The sequence below is a fragment of the Penaeus chinensis genome, chromosome 39, assembly GCF_019202785.1.
Source record: "Penaeus chinensis breed Huanghai No. 1 chromosome 39, ASM1920278v2, whole genome shotgun sequence".
Taxonomy (NCBI): domain Eukaryota; kingdom Metazoa; phylum Arthropoda; class Malacostraca; order Decapoda; family Penaeidae; genus Penaeus; species Penaeus chinensis.
The window spans coordinates 3,855,260-3,862,759 of NC_061857.1; the positions used below are offsets into that span (position 1 = coordinate 3,855,260).

General features: G+C 41.9%; 1 protein-coding gene across 4 annotated transcripts in view; it reads right to left on the minus strand.

Moving 5' to 3' along the window:
* Positions 1–5,132: 5,132 nt before the first annotated feature.
* The window catches only part of LOC125046833 (protein kinase C and casein kinase substrate in neurons protein 1-like), a 46,548-nt gene continuing 44,180 nt past the window's right edge, over positions 5,133–7,500 (minus strand). For all 4 annotated transcript variants that reach the window (XM_047644811.1, XM_047644814.1, XM_047644812.1 and 1 more), the window contains one exon: positions 5,133–7,500. This exon is cut by the window's right edge and continues 1,787 nt beyond it. The gene's annotated coding sequence lies outside the window, so the exon portion shown is untranslated.

A 7,500-nucleotide genomic window follows, 5' to 3' on the forward strand; every position in this document is an offset into this window, starting at 1 on the left:
TAGGAAGCGCTCTAGAGCTCGGCCACGGGTGTTGGTGATAGAATCACCCCAAAGAGTGTGGCGGCAGTTAAAATCACCTACTATGAGGAAAGGTGATTGAAGTTGGGAAATTAGGTTTTCAAAAGCAACAAAGTTAATGGGATGGGAAGGGGAGAAGTAGACTGAAATCACTGTGATCCAGCGGCGAAGAAAGATACGAATAACTGTACAAGGGACAGTGGTTTGAAAGGGAGGTATGACATAAGGTGTTTTCTGGTTGATATGTATGGACGAGAAATAAAGGGAGTGTGGGGAAGAAACAAACTTGTAATTGGGGATTGGTATTGGAGAATGTGTAAGAAAAGTTTCTTGGAGGCATATAATGGATGGGTTATAAGAGGAGAGGATATGTCGGAGGTCAGGTCTGTGAGAGTGGAAACCGCGAATGTTCCAATGAAGGATAGTTATACTTTCGTTGATTTAGCGATATCGATTGTAGAACGTTTTGGAGAATTTGAAGGGGAAGGTGCTAGAGGGTGGGATAAAGAATGAGGTTGGGAAGGTGGTATTGTATCAGGAGGGGTGTTGGGAGGTAGAGGGTCTGGGGAATAGGGTACTTGTGACGTGAGGGATTCACGTGTGTATCCAGGAGGTAGTGGAAGGGATAAAGGGGATGGTGGGAGGGTTAATATAGGTAGGTGTGGAGTCGGGGGGGATGGGTTTTGTTGGGATGGGGTAGGAGGATTGGGTGTAGGGAGAATATGAGTAGGAGGAGGATGGATATCGGCAGTCACTTTGAGTGTGGAGGGAGCGGGGGTTGTAGAATTTGAAGGTGGATGAGTATCAGTTTTGGATTCTATTTTGTAGTTCTGGATATCTTCGAGTTTCTGTAATGGGGTTGGTTGGGGAGTTTTGTGAGATAAAGGTTTTCTTGTGAGGGGGGGAAGAGAAGTCTGGTGTCTGAAAAATAGGGGCAAAGGAAGGTGGAGGTGATTGTGAGGTAGGGGAAGAGGGGGTGGAACGTTTATTCTGTCTGCTGCGGGTAGTGCGGGGAGGGAGAGGGGAAGGTGTTGGGGCTGTAGTAGAGATTGGGGTGTCTGGATTTAGGATGGCAAAAGAATTTGATTGGGTAGAGATTGGAGTGTCTGGGTTTAGGATGGCAAAATAATTTGACTGGGGAAGGTAGGAGGTAGAAGAGGGGAAGTAAGATGGAGGGGGGTTGGGTATAGGAGAGGGTGTAGGAGCTTGGGAGGTAGGGGGATTGGCAGAGTGAGCGACATTACTGGAGTAGGGGGTAAGAGAAAAGCCTCGTCGACGTGCTTCCTGTCTGGCTTCACGTAGAGTTAGTCCAAGTCTGAATCTGAGAGTTGCTACCTCAGACTCAAATTTGTAGGTGGGGCAGCCTTTATAAAATACATTATGGGGGCCGCCACAGTTTCCACATGTGGGGATTGTGCAGAGCAATTTGATCGAGTATGGCCAGGTTGGGCACATAGCGGGCATCTGGCTGTGGAACGGCAATGTTTGGCAGGATGTCCAAAATGCCAACAATTTTGGCACTGACGAGGAGGAGGTTGGTATGGTCGGACAGGTAGGAATTCCCCACCTATGTAAACATTTAAGGGAAGGTTATGTCTACGGAAAGTAATTTTGGCAATGTTGATGGATTTCTTACGATTTCCTCTGGGAGGAATGGAGTAGCATTGTACATATGTTGCATCATAGTCTGTGAGACAAGCGAGTAAGTCCTCTCCACAATCTGACCATTCTTTGTCATAGATTGGGCAACCTGTTGGGGAGATAGAGACAGTTCCAGTGCAAGTATTGAGGGTTGGATGAGGTTCCGTAGGGATGGGATTACCACAGAGATGAGTTAGTTTTGTTAATGCTATAGCTTCGTGTTCAGTTGTTACTGTGGACGAGACGGGAGTGGTCGGGTCGGCTACGGAAAGAGATTTGCCTATTGTTTTTGGAGGCATTGTTGGAAGAGGAGGGTGTTTTTAGAGTAAGGAGCTGTGGGAGGGATCACGAAAAATCGGTCCCATTTGGCTGGGCTAAATAGAGTATTTAGGATTCTTGTAGAGGTGGGTGTAGTAGAAGTGCGGGGACGTGTGGAGGAGGGAGTAGTGTTGAGGGGGGTAGTGTTATGGGGAGGTGGGCAATAAGGTTGTAAGGTAGTAATAAGGGGAGATGGGATGGTTGATGAAGGTTGTGGGAGTAAAGGTGTTGAAGTTGAGCATGTTGGGAGAGTAGAAATGTCTCCTGGGGGTTGGTTGTTGATTAGGGTTGATACTGTACTAGTATGCATTGATGATGGGGGAGTTGTTGCAGTGTTCGGAGCCGTGGTCAAAGGAGAGCCGGGATTGGGGCTATTTGAAGAAGGGGCAAGCCTCCTTGCCCCTAAAGCTACGGTTAGACTGCCCATAGATTTCGTTGGAATCCAATGATTATCAGTGGGTTGGAGCCCATCCACCCATTCGTTTTGGTTAAACTAGGAAAAGAACTACGAAAAGATAATATGGATGCTTTATATTCGAAAGGACATCTTCTTGACTCACTTTCTCTAGAAGAGAGGTAATTGCCTCCGAATTCCACATTCTTATGACGAGAAGACGTTCTTCCTCTTCGAAAAAGGTGCGCGATTATGTTCGTCGGTCAAATGAGGATACAAGATATATTGCATTATTTTTGTTGATTTTTTAAAATAATAATTCATATAAGTATATCTATGATAATTTACAATTATGATTATTAATTATAGATTACTTATATACAATAATAATACTGCATAAAATATATAATTAGACTAATACCAGGTATACTATAGACTCAACGTATATGATTTTTCCACTGGTCCATCGACAGACGATGGGGTGCCCATCGCTTCGGACGAGTGGACAAAAAAACAGTGGAATAAACCCATCGATGGGCAAATCCCACTCAAAATGATTGGGTTTGATGAATCGATGGGCAGTGTAACCACGCCTTAAGAGTGGGGTTACGTCTTCATTATTGGCCATGATAAGCCTGGAGTATGTTGGGGGAAAACAAATAGTCCACCCCTCAGGGTCCCTTTGAGGGGTAAGGGCTAGTTATGGCAGGGGAATACCGTGCCTATGGTTCCCTCAGGCCGTTCAGGACTGACATAAAGTCAGCCTTTCATCCTTTCAGCACGACTCTCACACCTTAGGAGGTGGATAGTAGAAGGGATTGGTGAAGAAACTGAAACGAAAAGTATGAGTGGGAAAAAAGACTATGCAAAATTAGTGGAGTCGATGGCTGAGTCCCAAGGTTGAGGAGTTCCCCATCATTGGGTGTCAGTCTTCGTCTCCTACCCCCCCCCCCCCCCACGACAACAACGGGTAAAGGATTGGGGGGGATGTGCCAATTGTGGTGTCTCCCAAAATGTATACCCTCAATAAGGGTAAATAAGAGCTGTAGAGGGAATCACGAAAAATCTAGACCAATCGGCTGGGCTAAATCGAGTTATCCGAAGTGAGAGCAGTAGAAAGGGAGGGACGTGTGGAAAAGGGGGTAATGTTGAAAGAGGAAGTACTGCGGAGAGGTGGATAATATGGCTTCAGAGTAGTAATAAGGGATGGGGGGTAGAATATGAAGAAAGCTTTTGGGGGTGGAGGAAAGGAAGTAGAGGATGTTGGGAGAGGAGGAATGTTATCTGGAGGTTGATCGAGGTACCCCAAATCAACTATCAGCTCTTATCTCCTTTAAAAGAGCATCTGCCCGTCTTCGTCGTACAATTCAGAATAGTAAAACAAATAGCTGGCGAAATTATGTTTCCTCAATTACATCCTCTACATTACAAATCAAATGTTTGGCGCCGGATCCATAAACTATCAGGCAAACATCCCCCCTATCCAGCCCCCGTCCTCCATATTCGAGATACCCTCATCTCTGATCCTCCCGAAGTCGCTAACGAACTGGGTGATTATCTCAGCCAGGTCAGTATTGGCTCTCACCTTTCTCCACACTTCTCTTCTATTAAAACCATCAGGAAACGTACCCCCATTATCTTCACCCTATCCTCTGCTGAGTCCTATATTGCTCCCTTTTCTTCCTCTGAACTCAGTGCTGCACTAAAATCGTGCCGCAACACTCTTGAAGGCCCTGACCTTATACACATATACTCACTACCCTCTTCCTCTTATAAACTTTTTACTGACTCCCGTAACTCATTAACCCTCATAAAGTCAATACACACGACCAACCCCTTGTTTGTAAGATCCAGAACTGGTTGTTCTATTTGTCCACACGTCATAAAACAATCAAATTTTGCTGGGTACCAAGCCATGTTGGAATCCCCGGCAATAGGCAGGCAGATATTCTAGCACGCTACGCTGCTATGTCCACATCAAACCAACCACGTTTCTCACATATCCCAGCCACGGATTATTACCCACACTTTAAGACCTTGTATAATCGATGGCAATCTTTTTGGTCAAGTCTCCACACTAATAAATTACATACTGTAAAACTGTCAATCTCCTGGTCAGCTCCATTCCATCGGAACAGACGTTGGGAGACGGCCCTCGCCCGCCTACGCAGTGGCTTTTGCATGGTCTTTTTTCTCCCCTCCTACTTTTTCGTTTCTGTCCCTTCACCAACCCCTTCTACTATCCACTTCCTAAGGTGTGAGAGCCGTGCTGGAAGAGGAGGGTCTTGTCAGAGTCAAAAAGAGTACTCAAAAGGTTTGCAGACGTGGAGGCAGTAGAAGGATGAGGGTGGGAGGAAGATGGGATGGTGTGGAGTGAGGTAGTACTGTGGCGAAAAGGACAATAAGAATGAAGAGTAATAATTAGGGGAGAGGGTTAGACGATGAAGAAGACTGTGCAGTAGGAGACAGAGTAGATGTTGAGCGAGGAAAGGGCGTATTCTGAAGGTCGAGTAATATTCTGGGTGAATGATTCAGATTGTACAGAAGGGGGTATTAGTAATCAGTGGTTGGAGCCGTGGTCAATGGAGAGGGAATACCATGCCCATGGCTTCCAGTGGCTGTTCTTAGGAAGAAATAGCATTTATTTAGCCATTACTTATTTCCTGTTACTGTAACATAGTATATGTTTTTCCCTCTAAATCAGTTCAAGAAGACCATTTGGCAAGGCAATAACAAATGAAGGTTTAATTAAACACGCATACTATACATTTACTTTATTTTCATGAGATGATGGGCATTAAAGACCTTGAAGTGTTTCATGGAGTCTTTTATTGAGCAGATTTTAGGTATCTGTACATGGTATAAATCACTTGTGTGTTCTAGCTCCTCCAGAGCTCCAGAGATGACAACTTTAATCCTTTGTCTGTCCAAAATAAAATTTTTGTTTACTTTTAGACAATATATTACCCCAAATTAATACAACACATGTGAATATTTCTAAATTACATCCAGTGGATTTCAGTGCTGCATACTTTCTTTTTCTAATATATCAAAAATCCCACACACACACACACACACACGCACATGCATACGAACATATTGTCTGTATGCTCAAACGTACCCACAAACAAGCAAGCAAACAAAGAAAAAGAAAGTTATGATTAATATTACACTATACATTTTTAAAAATAATCTCAAATGCTTTCTCTGGAATACTTAAAAATCAAATAACAATTTTTATTTAACTCTCTTATGAATCCATATTTCGATAACTTAAATTTCTATATTATTATTAATACAATGAGCAAACATTTACTGCATATGCAGTACTATAGTATATTATTTTTTTCAAAGTTTATTATTTTGAAACTCATGTGTGCAAAGAAAGTTACAGTATTCACACAAAGTACCCACATAAAACAGATAAAAAGAAGAAAAGGATCTCTCGTTCTCAAATGTATGCAAAATGGGACAGCTGCCAAGTGAAACCACAATATGCCCTACAAGCAAATGGTTCTGCTTCCTGTGATAAAACATAAATTCCCTTTCTATCTAGTGGTATGATTCACTGCTTTATTCAGTACTGAATGATGTGCATCTCTTAAGAGGCCATTCTCCCAATCAAAACCTCAAAACTTATTCATTCACAGCTGATGACAGATACATGCCAGGCACTTCAGAGAGAATTTGTTACTTGGAGTTTAGCACAAATCTTTGACTGTCACTAGACTCCACATTACCAGAATTTTTCATGCAGTTGAGCAGATCACCATTTCTTTGATGAAACAGATCACCATTTCTTTGATGAAACAGATGTTGACGAACTTAATACTAAACAACGTTAACTTACTCTAGCATCTGATTACATGTACAATGTGGGACCAACAGTGCACATTAACCCTCTGAATGTGATGTATAAATATTTACTATAGGACAAGAAGGGAAAACAATCTACACAACATTCTAAGGGTTGCTCTTTCTGGTCTCACGAAGACATAGCACTGGACAAGTCAAATACATTTAAATATGTCCTATATGGTTAAATAAAATATCTAGAATATGTACATAATGATTCTTTATCTTTAACAGAACATAAAAAAGCTAGTGACAAAATAAAATAAGGATATCAAAACTAGTGATCAAAATGTGAATTTCCACCAAGAAATACCATTTCAAAAGAATAATGTGAGAAAGGCAAACTGATGAAAGATTCAAAACAGCACAAAAGGCTAAGGATGTTGCCCCCCCATTCCGATGTCTACACTTGTCAAGTGGAGTACTAAATGTTTCCTTGCTAAAAGCACAATCAACTACCTCTTCGTAAGGTGCAAATTATCTCTAAACACTTATGTACACAATAGTTAATTTTTTTTTTCCACATACTAAACTATTCTGCTGTGCTGCTGACAGGACCACATATTTCCTTTAAAGGACCCTTATAAGAATATGCCTAAATGTTATGTCAAAATGTTTCTTTTAACCTTAGACCTCTTTCAAATGGGCCACTATGTTTTGCAAGGCTATTTTCCATACATCTTACCCTTATGTTGGGCCAATAATGACAAAAAATACTAGAGGATCCCACTTTACAATACGATTTCCTGCTTCAGTAGTTACAGTGAAATGCACATACTTACACTTATTTACCACTGGACTTCAATAATAGCAATTACATGAATCACACTATTCTGGCACCAACTAGATATATTGTGAGGGGCCTACAGAAAGAACCTCTCCAAAATACTGCTAAACAGAATCTGTTATTTTTGTAAGTTGTACTCCAACAGAAAAATAAATATTAATTCTTCCTCTACCTACAGTACCTGTGTGTTACATGTCTCTGTGTTAGTATTTATGTGTGTGTGTTTGTGTCTTTGTGTGTATCTCAAGTATGTTTTCTGTTTTTCTGCTCAAAGGTGGCACTTAAAAATGCTACAGGACATAGTGATCTTGGCTCATGCAAAAGCAACAGGTGAAAGAGCACCTGCATGTGCCAGCTAATAGCCTGCAAAAGTTTTTTTCATAGTTCGTCATCTTCTAATGGAGCTCAGACAAATAACTCCAAGCAATAGAGTTTGAGAACATGATGTAAAGAGGTCAAACACAAATCTTCCAGAATACTCATGACA